Source organism: Sarcophilus harrisii, chromosome 2 (assembly GCF_902635505.1).
Source record: "Sarcophilus harrisii chromosome 2, mSarHar1.11, whole genome shotgun sequence".
Taxonomy (NCBI): domain Eukaryota; kingdom Metazoa; phylum Chordata; class Mammalia; order Dasyuromorphia; family Dasyuridae; genus Sarcophilus; species Sarcophilus harrisii.
The window spans coordinates 613631043-613655572 of NC_045427.1; the positions used below are offsets into that span (position 1 = coordinate 613631043).

The window sequence follows — 24530 nt, forward strand, 5'->3', positions numbered from 1 at the left end:
CTATGTGTCAAACGCTTTGCTAAGCAATGAAGATACAAAAAAGGGAAAAAACAGTCCCTGTCTTTAATAAGTTCACAGTCTAATAATATATAAAAACAAAAATATACAAATAAGATTTTACATATTTACACACATATACATATATATATATATATATATCACAGAAGATAAATATGTATACTTATATATTGACATTTTAAGTATGTACATATGCACACACATATCTTATATATGCTGGATAAATAGGAAATAATTAACAGAGGAAAAGGACTAGAATTAAAAGGTTCTGGGAAGCGCTTCCTATAAATAATAGGATGTGATCCTAACAAGCCTATAAGGTATTATTATAATCATCTCAATTTTATACATGGGGAAATTAAGGCTAAGAGAACTAAATGATTTGCTCAAAGTCTACAGCTTGTAAGTGTCTGAAATGAGATTTTAACCTAGATGAACATGAAATTAATTTCACATTTATATATGAAGTGGAGGATTAAAGCAATTATCTACATTAATTAAGTAAAACCTGCTTTCTCTGGAACTATTCACATAATTAGTAAAGGTATTTTTTGGTTTTGCTTAATTTATTTGTATAAATTTGCTATGTCACTTTACATATGTGAACACAGATTTAAAAAGTAGTTTCTATTTATAAACATAAAAATAATAATTTGAAATTAGAAATCATTTTCTTTTTTTTTAACTGTTAGACAATCATTTATTTTTCTACAAGCTCTCATTTCCAATGCTCTCAACAATAAAAACAAAGTACTCATAACAAATATATGTACATATATAGTTCAACTAAAGAAATTCCCATATTGGCCATGTCTAAAAACATATTTTATTCAGCATTTTAAGGTGGTTACTTCTTTGGCAGGAAATGAGTGGACTCTTCATCTCCCTTCCTCCACTCTGGTGATTTCTTATTGTACTGATCAGAATTCTTGTCTTTCAAAGCTGTTTTTCCTCTATAATGTTGTTGTCACTGTATGTATTGTTCTCCCAGGGTTGCTCACTTCATTCTGCAATATATCAACAGAAGTCTTTCCAATTTTCTCTGAAACTGTTCATCTTTGTTCTTTTTAAAAGCTGTTTCTTTTCTGGTGATAGCATATAGCAGTCAATCAAAGCAATTATAAGCATCCATTTATATAGAACTTCAAAAATTGATAAGGCATTTTTCTCTCAGAAGCTCTTTAAAGTAGGTAGTAAAAACATCATTACTTCCATTTTACACAAGGAATCAAATTTAGAGTGTGAAGAAAGGATAATTGTCCACTACATTTTACAGATGAGAAAAATGAGGTTGAGGTGAAATAACTTGCCCAACATCACATAGTTAATAAGGGAGCAGCATCAGCATTCAAATATGACTTCCAAGTTCAGTACTCTTCATTATTATGAGCTGCTTGCTAAGAGAAAACATCTTACAATAAATGCTAAGGAATAATGGAAACAAAACAATGAGAATCAAATAATTCAAATTTAAAGCACTGTATGATATTTGTGGAGGGTAGAGGGTGGAAAGTGGGGAAGAGACAAAGAAAAGACCTAGTATTTATCAGACCCAAGTATGGAAAAAGGATTGAATTTCAACCAGCTGTTTTCTTGTTCAATAAATACTTTCACATCTCAATACATTTCAATCTTATTGATTATTCTTGTAATATAATAGCTTAGTCATTTGCATCTGGGACTTTTGGTCATTATAGTAAATAAAGAAAAGAGAAACTTTTTATTCTTTGAGACTCTCATATTTATTTGACTATAACTAATTCAGGTTACAACTGGTAGGTAAGAATACTCAAAGTGACAGCAATTATACATCATAATTCTCAAGAGAGCTACTTACAGCCAATATCCTGAAAAGAAATTCGTGATGAAGAATTGCATAGGGAAAGGACTATAGCACTAGATAAAATAATCCATGGGAGTTTTAATGGAAACATAGGCCATTCACTATTTCACTTTTAAAGAAACTACTGAAAAATTATCAAATGGAACTTTTTGCAGCAAAACAGATTTGTAGTTGTGATTTATTATCAAGTGTTCTATATACTTAACCATAACTGCTTCCAGATGAGATGGGCAGTGAAGGACTCTAAAATTACTTCATGTAGGTATTACATTTTGTTTTAATAACAAAAATTAAATTCTGTAAATGGAAAAGTGTTTGAAAAGTTGTGCCTATTGATAACAAAGACTTTAGAATGACAAATTACAAGTACTGGTCACTTAAGAAAGAAAAAAAAAAGATATTATCCATGGGAATAAGCCAAGACCAAGCCAATCTGTATTATATAAAGTAGTCAATCAACATTTTAACATTTGACAAGCATAAACAAGATAATTCTGACATGGAAAACCATGAAAACTCCTTTAAGTACCTTTGTACTGTCCTATTATCTTCTTGACAGTTTAGGGAGGGTCAATGGAAAGAATGCTGTGTTGAAATCAGAGAACCTAGGTTAAAATATTGATTTGGCTAATTTCCAGTTGAGAAGGATCGAACACTCAGATCTTACATGGCCCACAACAGTCCTAAGTGAGGCAGAACCAGATTAAAGTATGACTGGAAAATATCTAATAAAATAAGATACAAATAACATTACATTTTAAAACTAACTCAATATATGGCCTGTTGTGATCTTTATGAGCAGATTCAACTACATAATCTTTGGGACATCATCCAGTTCTTGGTCTAAGAGCCTATGGAATCTGTCAATAAAATATCAAGTAATTTTATGAAAATTGAAGTTTTTAGTCAGTTCAGTTATTTGCTTCACATAGAATTAATCTAATATACTTTGAATTAAAGTAATTGTATTAAAAAAAACCAATTAAATCAGTCTGGTTTATAGGAAATTACCTCTTCCATGACATGATTGTAGGGGACTATATAGTTGAACCAAAAACGTCCCCTATTGGCTTAACCTATCATTTGGGTTAAGGTATTGTCTCCATAAATTCCATCTAAAAATATGTGTTATTTAGAAGGGTAGATAAAACATTAGTATACCTCAGATGATTTGACTTCATTTATCATATAGCTCTAAAGAGAAAGAAACAAAGAAAGATCTTGAAATCCTAGTTTTCAAGCTTTTCAAATATTAATATTGGATTTTTTTTACTAAAGCTTTTTAATTTTCAAAAGATATGCACAGATAATTTTTCAACATTAACCTTTGCAAAACCTTGTGTTCCATTCTCCCCCTTCTCTCCACTCCTTCCCCTAGTTAGCAAGTAATCCAATATACGTTAAAGATAGTAAAAAAAAAAAAATATATATATATATATATATATATATACACACACACATATATATGTTAAATTCAATATATGCATACATATTTATACAATTATCTTACACAAGAAAAATCAAATCAAAAAGGAAAAAAATGAGAAAGAAAATAAAATGCAAGCAAACAACAACAAAAAGAGTGAAAATACTATGTTGTGAATCATATTCATTTCTCATAGTCCTCTCTCTGGATATAGCTAGCTCTCTTCATCACAAGATCATTGAAACTGGTCTCCTGGTTCTGCTCATTTCACTCAGCATCAATTCATGTAAATCTCTCCAGGCCTTTCTGAAATCATCCTGCTGGTCTTTTGTTACAGAACAATAATATTCCATAACATTCATATACTACAATTTATTCAGTCATTCTCTAATTAATGGGCATCCACTCAGTTTCCAGTTTCTTGCCACTACAAAAAGGGCTGCCACAAACTTTTTTGCACATGGGAGTAATATTGGGTTTTAAGATTAAAAAATTCAGTGGTCCCCCATATATTGATAATTGTACTATCTGTTGATTGAGGAAATACATGACAAAAAACTGCTTAATAAAATTTTAAAATGAATTTGTATCTTATTATAACATCTACATGCATTTGAAAAAAATCATATATATGCAAAATGGGTATCTGTTTTATAGAAGTTGTTTTATTTGGAGATTTTTTGCTTACTTATAATAAGCATCTAATAAAATGGATATCTTGAGATAACACTGAAATATTTCAAGATTCACTCTATCTTTTACTCTCAGGTTGGGCACCACTAACCTGGAACATGCAGTACTAATAGGAATTAAAGAAGCAGGCATAAATTGGGCATAGTTCAGAACCATAGTTCAGAATCAGAGCAACATAAAGGTGAAAGTGGTTCAAAGAGAAGGGAAGCTGTCAAGAAAGATGGTAGCCAATTTCAGGTTTGTAAAGTGGATAAAAATGTCTAGTTCAAAATTTTACCTGAAGCTAGTTCAATCCGCCTTTGTCTCTACTGATAGCATCCCTCAACATTTATTCAAAGTAGTTCCTTAATACACTTTTTTATTGCAACTTTAGAACAATATATATGTGCACATATCATATGTGTTTGTATAAATTAAGAAAACAATATCTACTTTAAAATTAAATCTCCCAGAGACAGTTTCATGTTTGTCTTTGATTTCTGACTACACACCCATACTAAATAAATGCTTAGTGAAATGATCTTTGTAAAGACCATGGGTGAAAGATGCCCATTATTGCTAAAATGCCCTGAATTGTTTTAAAGATATCTTTTAAAGAGGAAATTGCCCTTCTTTGCTAAGACTAAGCTCTTAATCTCTATCTATTCCTTCCTATCTCCTGTAATTATGATAATCTTTTCTCTTCTTCTATTGATCAACCCTGATTCTCTTCAATATCTTCTCTGCTGGTTACTTTCCCTTGGCATATAAACATGATCAAGTTGTCCCTAATCTTTCATGGAAATACATTGTCAACTACTGTTCTATTTTCTTCTTCTTTACTTTCAAACTTCAGAAAACAAAACATCTTCATTTCCTTATCACCCATTTATTCCTCATCCCCTTGCATTCTAGTTTCTATTATCACTACTTTATTCAAACAGATCTCTGCAAGGTCACTAATAACTTCCTATTGCTAAATCCAATAATCTTTTCTCTTTTCTTTCTTCTGCATCTTGTCTGTTTCCTCTGTTATGGTTTCCTCTTTCTTCCTTCAAACATTCTCTCTTCACTTGACACTGCTCTCATGGTCTAGCTTTTACACAACTTCCTTCTGTCTCTTTTGCCAGACCATCCTTTTCCTGACCCTTAAATTCAGGTATTCCCTCCTCTTACAACATTCTATTTTTCAGCGAATTTATTTGCTCTTATGATTTCAATTTGTCTCTCTGTGCCATGACTCCCATTTCTAAATTTCTGCTAAAATCTTTTCTCAGAGCTCTAGAACCATCATTTCTACCTGGTTGAACAACTAATCCCTTTTCTTTCTCCCAAATCCTGCATTTATCATTTTAAAAATTGGGGCATCAGCACGTTCCCAGTTAATCAAGCTCAAACTCCTGGGATTACATTTTTTCTTTTCTTCCATTCCCAACATCCAATCAATGGCTGATTCTTGTTCATCATAGTATGACACTATTTCTTTCATTTGTTCCCTCCATGACAAATACTCTAACTCAGGCTATCATTACTTGATCCCTATATTTTTAATAACTTTTTAACCTAATTTCTCCTCTTTCCAATTCTTCTTTTCCTCTGTTGCCTAAGCAATCTTTCTAACACACCAGTTTATGGAGCATCTCTACTTAAAAATCTGTACTCTATCTTAATTGCTTATCATAAAACACTTACTATATGGCAGGCATTATTCTGGTCACAGGGGATGTTAACAAAAATAAGATCAAGTACCTCCTCTGAAGGAATTCACATTCTAGTGGAACATTAACAATTTGGGAGATCAGGAAAGGCCTCCAAAATGAAGTGGTATTTGAGCAGAGCTTTGAAGATATCTGTTTTCAAAAGACTGAAGTGAGCAGATTTCATTCCAGGCAAAGAGGAGGGGAAAGTTTAGGGAAAGGGGAACCAGTACAGAGGGGGAAGATAAATATAGTGCATAGGAAACAGTAGACAGGCCAGTTTGGCTGGAGAGTAGAGTGCATGAAGGGAAGAGATGTGTGATCAGGCTGCAAGTCCATATGGCAAGGACTTTCAAATGGAATCAGGGAATTTGTATTTTATTCTAAAGCAAGGGGGAATCAGAGAGACTGGGGAACAGTAGCGCCTTCCCAACTACTGACTATGCTTCCAGTAGGAACCCTGAAGCCGTCACTGAGCAGGTCAGCCATCTCCTACACTATACACTAACTGTCGAGGGTGAACAGATAAACCCCAAAGCCTCAGGAATGGAGTACCCCTAAAACTAGTGCCCTATTTATAGCTCATTGTCCCTAGGAGTAATCCTTGTGGAAAAATGACCTCACAAATGGCTCTGTGGGGGCTCCATTTTTGCCAATTCAAGTTACTGAAGACCCAGAAAAGAAAGCTGTCACCACTAATGTCCTCAGCAATCAAATTGCTCCACTAGAAATAGATATGAACTTAGCAATAGAAATTACATTAAAGAAGATGCACTAATTACTACCTGCTTTGCCAGTGCCATGGAAACTTTCTATTCAAGTTGCAGCTGAAACCTGCCATATATATATTATCTCCTCCACCAGAATGTGAGCTCCCTGAAAGGCAGAAATCTTTTACATTTGTATCCCAGGCTTTAGCACAGGCTCTGTATATAATAAGCTCTAACATTCATTCATCTTTGAGCAGGAGTGATAAACTCAAATCTTCATTTTAGGAAAATCAATTTACAAGATGGATTGGAAAACAGAGAGACAATGTTGGGAAATCAAAGGTTTGTTGTATATGGAAATATGTTTAAAATGAGTGTACATGCATAACCTATATCAGATTGCTTGCTGTTTGGGGCGGGAGCAGATAAGGTAGAAAGAGAGAAAAAAATTAGAATTCAGAATCTTACAAAAATGAATATTGCTCGGAGGTATACCACCTCACATCTCTCAGATTAGCTAAGATGACGGCAAAGAAAATGATAAATGGTGGAGAGGATATGGGAAAACTGGACCACTAATTAATGCATTGTTGGTGGAGTTGTGAACTGATTTAATCATTCTGGAGAGCAATTTGGAACTATGTTCAAAGGGTTATCAAACTGTGCAGATCCTTTGATCCAGCAATGTTTCTACTGGGTCTATAGCCCAAAGGGATCATCAAAAAGGGAAAAGGACCTACATGTGCAAAAATGTTTGTAGCATCCCTTTTTGTAATGGCAAGGAACTGGAAAATGTATGGATGCCCATCAGTTGGGGAATGGGTGAATAAATTATGCTATATGAATGTTAATATTATGGTTCTATAAGAAATGATCAGCAGGCTGATTTCTGAGAGGCCTGAAAAGACGTAAGTGATCTGATGCTGAGTGAAGTGAATAGAACCAAGAGCTTATTGTACACAGCAACAGCAAGATCTTGCAATGATCAGCTTAGTTCTTATCAGTATTAAGTGATACAAGGCAATCCAAATTTTGGATGGAAAATGCCATCCTCTTCCAGAAGGAGAACTTTGGAGAGTGAATGTAAATAAACTATGCTTTGTTCATTTTTTCTCTCTTTTTCTTCTGCTTTTTTTTTTCCTCTCATGGTTTTCCCTTTTGTTCTGATTTTTCTTTTCCAAGATGATTCATAAGGAAATATGTAAAAAAATGAATGTACAGATATAATCAAAATGTTTTCACATGTAACTAGGGAAAACAAAAATTAAAAAGTGAATGTTGAAAACTATTTTTATGGGCAATTGGAAAAAATAAAATACTCTTGAGGGAGGAGAAAGGCTTTTGTAAATAGTTTAGGCAATAAGTAATAACACTGATTGTGGCCTGAGCAGAGAAGAGGACAGGTGAAAGAGATATGGATGGAAGGAGAACTGACAAAAACTGTTAACCAATGAATTTAGGGGATGAGGGCAAAGACTTGTGGCTGGAATGGGAGGAATGATAACTTCAAAGGAAATAGAAAAGTTAGGATAAGGGAGGGAGTTTAGAAGGAAAGGTAATTAGTTCTGTATTGGACACGGTGAGTTTGAGATACCTAGGGCAAATCTAGACAGAGATGCCTAGTAGGAAGACAAGAGAGGCAGAACTGGAATTTGGAATTCTGGAGACATATGAAAGATGGACATGTAGATTTGGGGATCATCTATATAAAGATAATTGGGGAAGCCAGATGAGCACCAAGCCTGGAGTTAGGAAGAGCTGAGTTCAAATGCAACCAGGCTTGGGTTTTTGGATACTCCCCTTTGGCTTGCTTTATATTCCAGCCACAAGCTATTATTCCCGCGTAGTCCTAGTGTCCAGCACTCTCTCTCTCCATCCCTTTGCTTGGAGAGGACTCAACAAACGCAGCACCATACCAACTCCTTCCTTTTTGTTTGTTGACATTGCTCCCCTTCTTCAATGTTCCATCCAGCGTTGTGGTCTCTTTCCTCAAGCTCTGCGCCACTGTGCCCTGTACGCAGCCCATCTCCCTTCTCTACAGTCTTTCTTCCTTCCTAGAGCACCCTAAGCTCATGCGGCCAGGTCGGCCTCTGTGTACGCGACATACAGCTGGCGTTTAATGTGTGCATCAACGCAGGCAGATTCCTCGCGTCGGGAGAGGGTTTCGCGCTGGGATGCTTGCCCCAGGCATTTTCTCCAGCTGTCCTCCGGGCTCCCGGTTTCCTTCCAGTTCCACTTAAAATGCGACTTCTACGCCCTCCCGCTAGAGCCTCCCTCCTAAGAATTCCCTATTTATGACAGCCATATAGCCGGTGGGTGCGCATTGGTTCGCACGCGTCTCACGTTCAACTAAGTTCATCAGGGCAGGCGCTGTCTTTTACCTGTGTGCACACAGTAGGCGCATAATCCGATAGGCAGACACACACACACACACACACAACCTCCTCCTACAACTACAACCCGGAGCCCCCCTGAGGGCGCTTCGTGCGCAGGGCCTCGGAGCACGCCCTCGGGCTCTGGGGTCGGGAGGCCTCGGCTTTCCCGCCACCCCGCGGGCCCCGCCCCAATCCCGACGGCCTCTGCGGCCGCAGCATCACGTGAACGCGAGCCGCTGAAGACCAGGCTTCTCTGTCCCGGAGTGGCAGCGGCCGCAGCTCTATGGTCGCCTGAGGAGCCGCCGCCGCCGCCGCCGCCGCCGCCGCCGGGGAGCGGGCGAGACGAGAGGACGGGTGAGGTAAGGACCAGGGCAGGGCTGCCGGCATCCTCTCCTCCGGCCTTGGCGGGGAAGAAGCGGGTCGCGGAGCCAGGGACCGGGAGGGGAATGGAGGGAAGTCTCCGTGCCTGTCATCGCCGCCGTCCTCGCCCTGCCTTGCCTGGGATCGGCTCTCTCCCGCCCCCTGCCGTGTCCCGCCGCTCCGCCTGGAGGCGCTGCCGCCGCCGCCGCCGCCAACCCCTCCCTCTGGAAAAGGGGCGGGCAAGAGGCGGAGTTAGTCCCCGCTGGGAGTGTAAGGATGGGCGGGTCGGGGGAGGGGCAGGAGAGCCCCGCTGGGGTGGGAGGGGTCTGGGTTCCTCCCTCGGGCGGTGTCCGCTAGGCGCTCTACTCTAATATTTGCCCAGCGCCCGGATGGGAGCGCTGCCAAAGGCGGGGTATCCGCGGGGGGCGGGGGAACCTGAGGCGGGGTGACCGAGACTATCTGGCGCGGGGGAGGGGTTAGACCACTATCCTCGAGCCTTCAAGCACGAACTGGTAGCAATCGGGCTGGAAGCCCCCAGAGTCTGGAGAGCTCGTTCTCCTAGCTGCCTCCCTCCGCCTCCCCCCATCCTCACCTTCCCCTTTGTGACTCCCGACTTCCTCAAGTCCTTCCCTCAAATTCCACCCCCACAATAGCACGTCCTGCGGCCCTTGGAAGTTTGCGAAGCGCTGTTCAAACATCTCTGCAGAGAAATAGGCGCTTGTGTCCCCGTCTTACAAGGGGGGAAACTAAGGCAAGCAGAAATGAAGTGACTAGCCCAGGGTCTTATAGATCGTCTCTGAGGCTTCCTCAAATCTGTGCTGCTCTATTCACCTGCCGGCCTTCCCTCCGAACTTACCTGGTGTGTAGAGTTTTGTGGGTGTGCTTTTGAGAGCAGGGACTCTGGTGGGTGTGGGTGTGCGCGTGTGTGGGTGGGTGGGTGTGCGCGCGCGTGTGTGGGTGGTGGGTGTGTGGGTGGGTGTGTGGGTGGTGTGTGCGTGGGTGGGTGTGTGGGTGGTGTGGGGGGGGTGTGTGGGTGGTGTGTGGGTGGGTGTGTGGGTGGGTGTGGGTGGTGTGTGGGTGTGTGTGCGCCAGCGCCTGCCCAGAGAACAAAAAGTAGCACTGGGTTCTCTATGATCCTCTGAGAGCCTTCTTGGAATTCTGTTTTCTCGTTTACAATCTCATGGATTCAGAACTGAACAATGCTTTTGAAGTCATCCAATGCAAATCTCTCATTTTACAAATAAGGAAACTTAAGCCCAAGGAGATGAAGTGACCAGTATCACACAGGGAGTCGTTTGTAGTAAAGTGGAGATTGTAACTAACCAGAGTCCAAAAGCACTGTTCTTTCTGTCCATCCCTGTCATTCAGGGCAATAAGCATTCTATTGAATAATACTAATAAAATAATAAATTAAAATATCTAATAAATAAATAAATAAAAATATCTAATAATAAATAATAATAAAACACAGCATAAGAGATACACTTTTAAGGAGGTAGCGCTAATAGCAGGAGGAATCAGGAAAGGGCTTGTAAAAGGTGACCCTTGAAATGAGCTTTTATAGGATCTAGGGACTCCCAGGGCCTGAGGGAAGCAATGAGAAAATAACAGATGTAGGGAATTAACAGTTTGTGCAAAGTGTACAGAGGGGGGAGATAGAATGTTGTATGCTGGGAACAGCAAGGTGTCTGCTTTGGCTGGAACTAGACTTATTGCATAAAACACTCGTTTTATGGAAAGATAATTTGAAGCTAAATTGTGAAAGAATGCAAATGCCAAAGGAGTTTGTAAAAGCATCTCTTCTTTCTGTCATTAATTCCTAAAGAGAAAATATCAGGGCATGAGGAAGTAAGATTGGGTTAGACGTTTTTAGATTCCAGTTAAGTCTTTCATGAGAATAATGGATAACATGGCAGGATCATGAGACATACCATAAGTCAGAACGATTTTTTATTTGGACATCGTCCTCTACAAGCAACATGAAACGTTTTTGGGGAGAGCAAAGTAGTCCTGAATTGACCTCAAAATGTTAAGAATATATAGTGTACCTTAGACATTTTTAAATTTCCCATAATTCATTATAGATCTGTTGCATATAAACTTAGTTCAACTCTTTGTTGCAACTATATTTCAATTTGTACAGTCCCTGGATATTATGAATTAGATGAGAAAATTCTTATTGCATAAAGTTGTATACTTATTTGAAAACCATTTTTTCAAGTTTTAAAGTGTGTCTCTAGTATTCTGTGAACAAGTCTATATATACAGACTTTGTTAGAGGGGGTATAGCGTGGTAGAAACAGTGCTAGTTTAGGAATCACAGGATGTAGGTCTGGCCCACAGCTCTGCTACTAGCTTATCTTGGGATGTTAAATAAGTCCTTCCACCTTTTGGTTCTGGTTTCATTTGCAAAATATGGAGTTGAACTATAAAATCTCTTAAAATTTTATAACTTTTAAAAAATACAAATAAATAACTAAAGAGTTTTTTGATTTCAGTCTATACACCCTTTATTCCTTCTGTAGTTTTAGTTGGACTTTGTTCTTGTTAATCACAGTTTCCTGATACATTGTGCCAGAACTTTGTATGGTATTTCAGGAATGAGCATGCCCTTGTTTTTTGGTTTTTTTTTTTTAAATAATAGCTTTTTATTTTCAAAATACATGCAAAGATAGTTTTCAACCTTCACCTTTGCAAAACCTCGTGTTTTAAATTTTTCTCCCTTCCTTCCCCTCCCTTAGATAGCAAGTAATCCAATACATATTAAACATGTGCAATTCTTCTACATATATTTCCACATGCTATGCCAGAAAAATCAGATCAAAAAGGAGAAAAAATATAAGCAAGCAAACACAACAAAAAAGGTGAAAATACTATGTCGTGATTCACACAATTCCCACAGTCCTCTCTCTGGGAGCAAATGGCTCTTGGAACTACTGACCTGAATCACCTCACTGTTGAAAAACACCACATCCATCAGAATTGATTATTGTACAATCTTGTTATTGCCATGTACAATGTTCTCTTGGTTCTGCTCACTTCCCTCAGCATCAGTTCATGTCAGTCTCTCTGTTATGTTCTCATTTTGTGCCAAAGTTGGGTGATATTTTCTAGTTTATTTCCCTTGTGCTAGTGATAATCAATCCATTTGACTCTTTAATTTGCTTTGTTAACTTCCAGCTGATCAATAGAATTTAGACAAATCTCTGAAATTATTCATGAGAATATTTAGCTTGTTGCTGGTTAGTTTTTAGCGTAGGGATAGTGATGTCCAGTGCCAAGACTACTGATCCATTGTCCTTCTGGGGCAGTTCTGTTTCACTAGGTTGGAGAACTAACTTGTCTCTAATGTCAGGTCTCCCCTTTCCATTCTGTCTTCCACACATCCACACAGATGCCAAAATGATTTTCCTAGGGTATAGTTTTCTGATCATCTTTCTCTCCTACTCAGTAAGCTGGGATGGCTCTTCTGACTGGTGAAGCCCCTTAGCAGCTGACCCAGTCTATTTGTCCAGCCTCATTATTTTTTATGCTATATTACTAGGTTCAGTCAATGGCCTGATGTTTCTTGCACACAGTATTCTTATGGCCCATCTCTCTTTGGCTTGGTACTGGCTATCCCAAAAGCTGGCATTCATTCCTTGCTCATCTTTGCTTCTTAGCATAATCTCTGTCTAGTTTCCGGCCCCAATGGTTGCTGGTGCCCTGCCATCCAATAACCTTGTATATGCCTGTTATAGGTCCTAATTCTCTTGTGCCTCATCATTAGAACTACTTGCTGGAAATTATCACTTGAATGGTTGCAGAGTAGCTCTTACTTGATGGTCACAAGTCCTGTGAATAGGTGCCTTTGTTTTTTTCCATTTTGCACATGGGGAAACAGGCTGAGAGGTAATGCAATATATGTTAAACGTTTATGTGCAATTCTTCTATACATATTTCCACATTTGTCATGCTGATGCCTCTCCTAAGTGTCTAAGGCCAGACCTAACTTGAGTCTTCCTGACTCCAGGTCCAGCCTCTATCCACTGAAGCACCAGCTGCTAAATATTGGGGGGAGGGGCGCTTTCCCTTTGGGTTTTGTATCCCAAGGGTTCTGACACAGTCCCTGATAGGTGGCATGGATTTCATAAATATACCTTAGTGGATTGAGGTGTGTGATTGTAAAATATGACCTGTGAAAGCTGACTTGCTCACTCTGATTACTTTTGTCATAGGAGATTTTGATTATTATCATAACTCTCTTGTTTAGATGGGAAAGTCAACATGCAATAAAGATTTAACGATATTCTTTAGTAAAATGTCTTGTTTGCCACCAAGTTCTGAAGTTTTTTCCATACCTTTGGTGTATTTACCATCTTTTGTATGCCTTAAGAATGCCTTCAAAATAGTGTTGGTTCTAAATCAGATCTTCTTACTTTCTTGATGTATTTGGTCTAGTCCAGAACTAATTAATGTTTTCCACTCACTACCCTTTTTCACCTGAGAAATTTTTATGAGACCCTTGGTATAGAGATAAATTAAATAGGTATAAAAATCAAACATTTACTGAGAATCACAATTTTGTGACCCCAACATTCAGTTATGGGATCCCATGTGGGAATGGGACGCACAGTTTAAGAAGCTAGGGACAACTGTACCTGCTCTGTTTTTTTGCTGTGTAATTTCTACTTCCAAAAAAAAAAAAAAAAAAAGCACATCTGGGACCATAACATTATTATATTTTAAATTAAATTATATTTTTCAGTTAACAAAAGTGAGAACAGCAATGTGACAGGACATGTCACTTAACCCTTATCTCCCTCAGTCTCCTCAACTGCAAAATGAGGATAATAAAATAATAGTATCTCTCTCCAAGATTGGAGGATCAAATCAAATATTTGTGAAGTGCATTAACATAGTGCCTGGCACTTAAAAGGTGCTTCATAAATGCTTATGCAAAATTTGTGGACTTTTAAGTTATAGTTCCAAATTGCTTTCCGGCATAATTGGGCCCTTTCATAGGCCTATTAGTAGTACATTTGTGCAGTCCTTCCATAATCCTTCCACAACCTCTGCAACAATGCCTTTTTTCTCCTTTTTGGCATCTTTGCCAGTCTCTTAAGTATAAGATTAAAAACCTCAGAGACATTTGACTTTCTCTTTTTATTAATGATTTGGAGCAGTTTTCATATGATTAATGCATTTATTTGGAAAGTTTCTGTTTCTGTCCTTTGGTCATAGAAACTCATCAAATTCTTCATAGGATCTCTCTTCCTCTTCATCCTCTGCAACAAATGCTGTCATTTAAACTTTGTCTTCAAACAGCTGTCTTTTTTGGAAATACTTATCTTGGTACTAGAATAAGAGGTGACCAAATATTGCACAAAGAGATATTTCTTTGTGCTCTCTTTGGATACATGATAAAGTCAACTCAACTTCTTTACCTCCTCAGGGACAATCTTTCCTCTTAGCTGCAGCTTTCTTTTATCTTCTGGTTTAATTTACATAAAGGAATAATTAACTTACAAGAATATCAATATTTGAGTTTATTTCTCCAGTAGGCAGTCACTAAATAAATATTGTTCAATTGTTTTTCAGTCATGTCTGACTCTTTGTGATCCTATTTAGATTTTTCTTTTTTGGTAAAGATACTGGAATAGTTTGCTCTGTCCTTCTACAGCTCATTTTATAAATGAGAAAATTAAGGCAAATAAGATGAAGTGACTTACCCGGGGTCATACAGCTAGTGAGTGTATGAGGCCAGATTTGAATTCCAGAAAATGAGTTTGGCTCCTGGCCTGGTATACCAATCTGCCCTAATAGATATTAGGTGCCTACTATGTGAAGATGCAAAAAAAAAAAAAAAGAAAAAGACAACATAGAAACATGTGTACAAAGAAGCCACATGGAAGATAAATAGCGTATAGTGTTTAAATTAGCAGAAGGAAGGAACTAGAATTAAGAGGGAGAGACTTGTAGAAAAATAGGATTTCAATTGAGATTTGAAAGAAGCCAAGGCAGCTTGGATGAGGAACAAGAACGATCCAAACATGTGGGACAGTAGGAGAAAATGCTTGGAACTGAGAGATGAATTATCTTCTTCATAGAATAGCAAGGAGGCTAGAGAAGCCTAGGAAAGGAGGTGAGTTTGAAGGGAAAGATTATTCAGTTTTGGTATAGCACTTTTATTTACTATCTATTGCTTCATTTTTGTTATATGTCTGGCCCTTGTTGGTTTTGGTCATACATATGTATTTAATACTAAATAATCCAGTTTGAGCTCTTCTATTCATTTCTGTGTCCATTCAGTCTGTCTGAAGTAGCTATTCTGTATTTTGTGTGTGTGCGTTTGGACTGATTTGACAGATTACCCATAAAGTTGCATGTCTACAGTAGACAGTTTGCATTTTTGATCTATTCCATTTTTATTGAGTGTTTCTGTTGTCCACAGACTTGATACAAATATTACAGTGTCATCTGTAAATAGCAACATTTTAAAAACTTCAATCAATAGGGAATACTTTCCAAAAAAATCTGCATAGAACATTTCCATAACACTAATGGAATATACCTCATATGAGTTGTCATGTTTTATAAAACCCTACTTCAACCAAGATATTGATTGACCTGTCAGTATATAAACTGATCAGTGTAACAGATGAATGAATAGAGTTACTTCTCTGCTTGTATCCATCTTATTGCTATGTAATTTTTTAACATACATGGGAGACAGCTTATTTGAGAAGAGCCTTAAACTTTGGCTACTTGTTCCATTGATTCAAATGCTTCCTTTAAAAAAATCAATAGAGAATAGACACAGTTTGATATTATTTTGCCTCATATTGTAGAGGCCATAGTATGATTTAGGAGATCTACAAAAGTCAGCCTGTTTTCTTCATGTATTTTCATCAAATATCGTCAACACTTCCATAGACTATTCTAAAGGATTTTATTAGGAATGAAAAATGTATTGCCTAGGTTATAAATTGTGGATTTTTTAAAAAATCAGCTTTTTTTAGTAGCTTAGCTTGTGGCTTTTTCCTTTTGAGAACCCATGATTACTTCTGTAATATCATCAGAATATAATTTGGAAAAGGCAATTATGAAATATTTTAAGTGGTTAAATATTTCATTCAAAGCCATTGTTATTTTATAATTATACTGCAGATCCATGGAATACCAAAGTTGATGGCAGTTTGTTATTCTGGCATATTATTCTAGCATTTATGTTACTCTAATATATTCAGTGTTATTCTAGTGTTTTTGTTTCTTAGCAATTAATAGTTTTTTGATAGATGATATGAATTATTGTCTTTCCATATTATTGTTTTATAATTCTGAGGTTTGAGCCACATTTCCAGGGCTTTTGTTGAACTCAACTTTTGTTTCTACCACTGTTCTACTTTTGCACGAGTGATTCATATAGTAAATGTTGAAGGGAGATGTACATCAGTTTCTACAAAACCTGAATTGGGCAGAGTCTCAATGTCCCATATGTCCTAGGAGCCAGCTCTAGTACTTAGGAATTAATTAGCAGAGAATTTAAATGAATGTTTAGTTCTTTTGATTATTATCTGTTTAAAAAATATAGTGGTATAGTGATCACTAAGCTTTAAGGACTGTAGTAAAAACAAATCAGTATAACTGTCACTATTCACTAAAATTAAATGGCATTAAAAGAGGTATCAAATTTAGAGCAGTAGTTAAAAGCAATGTCTGGTTTTAATAGAACCTTTTTATAGGCTCTTAAACTTTTTCCATTTGTGATCCCTTTTTGTTAGAGATATTTTTACACAACCCTGTCCTCAAATCTGAGCAGCATTTGTGAATGTACAATGTAAAGTGCACATATTGTGTGTTTAGAGCCAAGGCTCTAAAGTCATACCATATATCATGGGCAAGTGCTGCCAGAAACACCTTGGATTCATTATTCATTTGATTTTGAATTAACTTTTGATCATTGCATTCAGAAATCTTTTACTGTTGCCAGATTTTTCTTGACTACTACATTCAGTTACATGACCCCATATGGAGTTGGGGCCCACAGTTTAAATATCTTTGAGCTGTATCATTAATTATATCTTAAAATAAAAATTTAACTTTATGACCTTGTTTCACTGCTAAAAGACTTTGAAAATCTTCACCAAAAAAACAATTGGGTGTAAATGAGAAACCTATTAATTAGCATCCACTTTGTGTGGGGCCTGTATTAGAAGTCTGGAAAACAAAGGGAAAAAAAAAAAAAAAACAGTTGCTGTCTTTAAGAAACTTAGACTGATGTGCAAATTTCCCATTGTAATCTAAAGGTTTAAAATAACTATATAATGGAATGATTGGTTAAATAGACTGTGCTGTCATTTTCTTTATTTGAGCAAGGGAAAATTATGGTTTTAAAATTTGTCTTGCCCTTATTCTCCTCAATTAGCTGGGAAAATAAAATCTAAACCATTTACTAGATAAGTACCCAATTTACAGGAGAATGTCTAATCAAACTGTTTGTGTCAGTGGATTATTGGGATGGATTGGGATTGGGATTGGGATTATTGGGATTGTTACAGGAGTTCTCAGTGCTAGACCTAAAAAGTTTTAACATCAGTTAGATGGAGTAAGAAGAGCTAGGTGGCATCAGAGTGCCAGGTTTGGAGTCAGGAAGACTCATCTTCCTTCTCAGACATTTCCTAGCTATGTGACTCTGGGCAAGTCACTTAACCCTGTTTGTCCCAGTTTTCTCATCTGTAAAATGAAGCAGAGGAGAAAATGTACAACTACTTCAGTATCCTTGCTGAGAAAGTCCCAGATAGGGTCACAAAGAATCAGACATGCCTGAAAAACAACTGAAAATAAGATGAAAACAAGTGTATCCTAAAATTTGCAGCCAGACTCTCATGGAAAATTGAGGTTTGTTACTGTGGAAGATGGAGGAAGAATTCAAGGTTAACTTTTACAACTTGGAGGTGGTTTTAGAATTTTATGAGTAAAGACAAGTTTAGGGTAGTAAAAGAAGAACCAAAACTACTGAATAATTTTGTTCATAAAGGATCGGCTTACCTGCAAGTGAAATAAAATGGACTTGGCAGAATCATATATAGTTTAGAAGCCACAAGAATAGTGGATTTGTAGGTATTGTGGAAATTGATTGTCTATGAGGAGGTTACCAAGCCAGAATTTATCACTTCTACCTGACAGTATTCTGTTTGTATTCATTTAAAGCCATTTTTCTAGATTGGCCCCTTTATCCAATAGAGATGGTTTTGCTGCTTCTTTCCACCTATCCTGAAGGTAGAATTTTTCCCCATATGAGAATGGATATTCTTTGAAGCTATTGAGCAGTTTCTTATATTGGCATCCCTAAATATCATGTATTTAGAGAGTAGGTGTATCTCACTTCTAAGTTTGGCATTTCTCCTTTCTATGATTGTCACTTCCTTCTATATATTATAAGAGAAAAAAAAGATAGATAAGCTTATATTAGTAAAACTTCTTAAAGATGAAAATTTTCACACTATTTCCACAGATTTTTAATTGAGCTATTTATGCAGTGATAGTTATAGTTCATTCAAATTGCTAAGTTAAAATTTTTTCCACATCTCATTGCTACTTTGCTTTCTTAAACAGTAGTACTGTGAAGCTGCCTTTCTTTTACTAAGAAAAAAAAGAATCAGTTTTGATGTTGGAGAAATGAAATGTTGCTCTGTAAGGGATTATTTAGCCTTGCTTATTCAGAAGCTTTATTGATCCTTTTCCCTCCATTTAAACTGGATGAGTAGGCCCTGCCATTTGTGGATTGCAAAGACCGTTGGTGTATTGTGATGTCTTAGATTTCCAGAGTTAAAACTGAATATCTTCACAAATTTGATATTTTCATATCAAAATCCATTTGAATTATTTAAGAGTAAAATTCAGTAGTACTTGTTCCCTCCCAAAAGGTTTTTAGGAATTTTTTTATTGTTTTATACAAAGTATTGCCAGATGTGATCATGTACACCTATGACCTTGTTCCTGGAAAAGAAGATGGTGGATCTCTTGATATTGCTTATTCTGTAGTAGTAGGGGACAAAGCTGAATAAGTGTCCATACTAAGACTGGAACCAATATGATGTGTCCCAAGGGAACATCAGGCTTCCAATGGAAAGGAAATGGGCCTGGATCAGAAACAAAGCAGATCAGAGCTCCTGTGAAGATCAGTGGTGGTGTTGGGCCTGTGAGTGTTTGCTGTACTTAAAGCCTTGTTATGATATGGAAACTTAATCTAAAAGAAAAAAAGAAAAAGAAAAGAAAAAATGAAGTGAAAACAGTATCACAATTATATTTTTCTGAAGGGGAAAAGAAAGAAAATTGGTAAAACAAGATATGATGTTAGATGACTATTGTCAGTCTTTGATACATTTCATCAACTTTTCAAGATATTCCCCAGAAAATTCCATCTAATTTCATAGATACTACAAACACATGTGGTTACCCTCCCTTTTCTTTCTATGGATTACTACTACACGTGATGAGGAAATCCAGGACATTACAGAATGCACCAAGAATTGCTTTGCAGTTAAAGAGCCATGAAGAATTTGCTTAAACTAAAAATGATGTCATTTTGCTGCAGATCCATATAAGGAAAGCTGTTTTGAGTCTAGGGACTACTGAGGGGGAAAAACAATCAAAACTTGAAACCTTTCATTGTAAAAATGTCAAAACTGACTTTATTAAATTTTTTAGTTCAGTTAAATATTTAATGAGAATGTGAAGAAGATAAGGCAGCAACAAGTTGTGAATATATTTTGAAAAATTTGCTTATGCAAATGGATCTAACTTTGATGCCATAATTTGGAGCCTTTTCAGAAAGGTCCAACATAGGAAGTTCATGTAAGTCTCTTCAGGCTTCTCTAAATTCATCCTGCTGATTATTTCTTATAGAACAATAATGTTTCATAACATTGATATACAATAATGTATTCAGCCAATATCCACCTGATGGGCAGCCACTCACGTTGCATTTTCTTGCCACTACAAAAAGGGTTGCCACAAATATTTTTGCACATACAGGTCCCTTTCCCTCCTTTAAGATCTCTTTGGGATATAAGTCCAATAGAAATTGTTGGATCAAAGGGTATGCACAATTTGATAGTCTTTTGGTCATAGTACCAAATTGTTCTCTAGAATAGTTGAATCAGTTCACACTACCACCAACTATGTATTAGTGTTCCAGTTTTCCCACATTCCTTCCAACACTCGTCATTATCTTTTCCTGTCATCTTAGCCAATTTGAGAGGTGTGTAGTGGTACCTAGAGTTGCCTTAATTTGCATTTCTCTGATCAGTAGTGATTTAGAACACCTTTTTATATGACTAGAAATGGTTTTAATTTCTTCTTCTGAAAATTGTCTGTTTACATCCTTTGACCATTTATCAATTGGAGAATGGCTTGATTTCTTATAAATTTGAGTCCGTCCGTTCTTTATATATTTTTGAAATAAGGTCTTTATCAGAACCTTTTAATATAAAAATGTTTTCCCAATTTATTGCTTCCCTTCTAATCTTGTTTGCATTAGTTTTGATTGTACAAAACTTTTTAATTTGATATAATTAAAATTATCTATCTTTTTTTTGTTTAATCATGATTTTCAGTTCCTCTTTGGCCACAAATTCATTCCTTCTCCATAGATCTGAGAGGTAAACTATACTTTGTTCTCCTAATTTGCTTATAATATTCTTTATGTCTAAATCATGAACCCATTTCGACTTTATCTTGGTGTTAGGTGTGGGTCAGTGCCTAATTTCTGCCATTCTAGTTTCCAAATTTTTCTCACAGTTTAGTCAAAATGTGAATTCTTATCCCAAAAGCTGGGGTCTTTGAGTTTGTCAAACACTAGATTACTGTAGTTATTGCCTTTTTTGTCCTTTGAACCTAACCTATTCCACTGATTGACTATTCTGTTTCTTAGCCAGTACCAAATGGTTTTGATGACCACTGCTTTGTAATATAGTTTAAGACCTAGCACAGCTAGGCCATCTTCATTCGCATTTTTTTCATTAATTCCCTTGAAAATCTTGGCTTTTTGTTCTTCCAGATGAACTTTGTTATTATTTTTTCTAGATCTGTAAAATAATTTCTTGGGAGTTTGATTGATATGGCACTGAATAAGTAGTTAAAATTCATCCTTTAACCCACTTCCCGACCCCTTTCTTATGCACAAGTCTGTCTAGTCATAACCCTGCCCTGCCCAATATTTGCTTGAGCAGTAAGCTTTTGTTTCAGTCCAGGACTGTTGACTTCTTCTGTGTAGAGAAATTCTAATGCTTGAAAGCTCTTTACATTGATGATGCTGTGCAACTTAACAAAACATAGATCATTTTAAAGATAACCTGAGGAAACAGAAATCATTGGTTTGCCCGGGGTCACACAACCAGTATTTGTCAGAGAGAAAACTTGAATGCAGGTCTTTCTGGTTATCTACTATGTCATTAAAAACATATACTATTATATCAGGGAAGAATACCATTTCTTTGAATAGATTATTCTGTTGATAAACTCAGCATTTTTTAGTATGCATTTATAGACTTGAATTAAATCCTATTTTAGTAATGAGAGCAGAGAGTATGGCATAACTATTGCCATATTATTCTGGGCACTGTATTACTCTTAATGAAATCTCAGAGAACAGGGTGTTTTTTGTTAATTCCTATTGAACCTGTAGTTTTTTAAACTAACATAAAACTTCTTCTCTTCTAATTACTCTCCTGAACTTTTTCATTGTCTCAGCCTTTTCTTTAGTCTAAACCTGGGTTGCCCACTGTCTGTGTCTATGTCATCTCCAAATTTGACAAAGACCATTTATGCTTCAGTTGAGTGAAATATTTAACAGCACAGGACACCTGGGACAATCCATGAGAGATATTCTCCCTCCAACTTAACATGGAGCCATTTTTTTTTTTTTAACCACTTTTTGGGCCTCATTATTTGAGCTGTGTGGAATTATGGCACCTGTAACTCTGTCTCATTCACAAGAATAGAATCCGTAGGATCATGGACCTAGAGCTGGTGAAAAGATCAATAAAGAATCTTTTCACCAAACTAACCTCCTTTTGCAGATGAGGAAAATGAGGCACAGAGAAATTCAGTGACTTTTCAAAGATCACAAAACTACTGAGTGTCTGAGTCAGGCTTTGAATCAAAGTTTTCCAGACTCCAAGTCCAGTGTTCACCATGCCATGTAGCACAAGATATCTAACTAATAACATCCTTGGCATTCTAATCCTACCAGTCCAGCTAATCTGTCAAAAAAAAAAAAAAAAAAAAAAAAAGTTGGTCAGATATAACTATTTTTAATGAATTAGCTTCAGACACTTACTACTAGCTTTATGACTCTGGGCAGGTTGTTTAACCTCTGTTTGCCTCAGTTTCTTTATCTGTAAAATGGGGATAATAAAAACATCTTTTTCTCAGGGTTATTGTGAAGATAAAATGAGATAATATTTGTAAAGTGATTAGCACAGCGTCCGGCCCCTTGGTTGTTTGCTGTACAGTCATTTCAGTCATGTCTGATTCCTTATGATTTCATTTTAGATTTTTTTTTTTTTTTGCAGTGATGCTGGAGTCTCTTGCCATTTTCTTCTACAGCTTATTTTATAGATGAAAAAACTATGGCAAATAGGTTAAATGGCTTTCCCAGTGTCACAACTGGGAAATGAGGTCAGATTTGAGTTCAGGTCTTCCTGATTCCAGGCCTGGCATTGTATTACTATGTCATGTCACTGCCCTGGCACATAGTAGGTGCTATTAAAAAAAAAGAGCTAGTGATGATGATGGTATGGTGGCTGCTTCCTGAAGCATCACAAACTATCCCATTAATGAACTTTACTACCCTGTAGCGTGCTCTTCATTTTGGGCTGTTTACTTGACTATCTGCAGAATAAGATCACAGTATCTAATAGCAGCCAATTAGCCCATCCCATATCACAAAGTCATTTGTGCTAACAAATATCTGGTCCCAATGGGGGAGGGAGCAGTCCACCACCTCTCCTGCTTTGGGACAGCTTCAGTTGTTAAGGCTTAAATTTGCCTTTTTGCTTCTTCCACTCATTGCTGTCATTTCTCCTTTTTGGGATCAAGCCAAATAAGCTGAGTCCCTTCACTGTGTAATGACTTCGCAGCTTCTTGAAGGCTCCCTTTGTAAGCTAAATATCCACATTGCCATCCAGAACTGAGCACAAGACTCCTGGTCAGGTCTGATGAGATGCTGTGACCTCTGTTCTGGAACCTTTGCTTTCTGAAGATTTCATTTACTCCCAGGGAGCTTGCTGGATCTTTTAAAGATCTAACCATGTCTCCTTCATCTTGTCTCTGTGGAGTTGACTTCTTTAGGCCGTAAGCTGTAAGACTTGTGTTTATCTTTCTAATCTGTTGATGCAGAGGAGAGAGCCTTGGGCCTGGGGATACCTCAGACACCCACTATTGTAGGATCTTGGGCAACTCATTCTACCTCTATCTGCCTCCGTTACTTTTTCTGTAAACTGGAGATGATTATAGAGCCTACTTCCCAGGGTTGTAGTGATGTTGTTCAATCTTTTCAATCATGTCTGATCCCATTTGGGGTTTTCTTGGCAAAGATACTGGAGTGGTTTGCCCTTTCCTTCTCCAGCTCATTTTACAGATGCGTAAATTCAGGGTTGTGGGGAGGATCAAATGAGATAACATATGTAAAGGACTTTGCAAATTTTAAAATGCTAGATAAATGCCAGTTGCTATTATTCTATTTAACCCACTGCTCTAGCCTGTTAAAATCTTTTGCATCCTGATTCTACCATCCAGTAAGTTAACTAATCTTCTCAGCTTTTTTTATCTGCAAATTTATAAAGATGTCAATGTCATCGATAAAAGTTTTAACAAACAATGCAGATCTAGTACAAATTCAAAAGATACTGCATTGGAGACCTCCTTCCAAGTTGACATTAAAGTGTTAGAGACTGTTCTTTTAGATCTAGTCATACAGCCAGCTTTGAATTTATCTAATTGTACTATCATCTCTACATCATGCCAACTTTTCCCCAAATGTAGTATGTGATACATATATCTAGAAGAGTATAAAACCCTCCAAAGTGTATAAAGAAATAAGAGTGGAATAGGATAAAATGGAATCGATTAATGGAATAGGATAAAATATATAGATTAATGGGAATGGGATAAAGAGGGAGGGAAGGAGAGGAGGAAGAGGATAAGGGAAAGTTCTTTGGCGTGGGAAGGGTGAGTAATAGCAAGGCAAGCTATCAGGGAGAAACAAAGTAAAAGACCTAGCAGGAATAGGAAATGAGATATACACAAACAATAACAATGATCAAGACTAGAGTTTGTTAGGAAAAAAAGTAAAAGTAAGAGGTAATCATTGATCTCAAGGTCAAAATTACAAAAGATTTAATCAAAAGAAATCTACATTATATATTTGCTATGTTAATATTG

General features: G+C 37.0%; 1 protein-coding gene across 4 annotated transcripts in view; it reads left to right on the plus strand.

Annotated features, from left to right (window-relative positions):
• Positions 1 to 9023: 9023 nt before the first annotated feature.
• The window catches only part of MICU1 (mitochondrial calcium uptake 1), a 214712-nt gene continuing 199205 nt past the window's right edge, over positions 9024 to 24530 (plus strand). For 3 of the 4 annotated variants that reach the window (XM_031956529.1, XM_031956531.1, XM_031956532.1), the window contains exon 1: positions 9024 to 9100. The gene's annotated coding sequence lies outside the window, so the exon portion shown is untranslated. Of the gene's footprint in view, positions 9101 to 9572; positions 9961 to 24530 lie in introns of those variants that run through there. The other variant, XM_031956530.1, reaches the window with a different exon arrangement.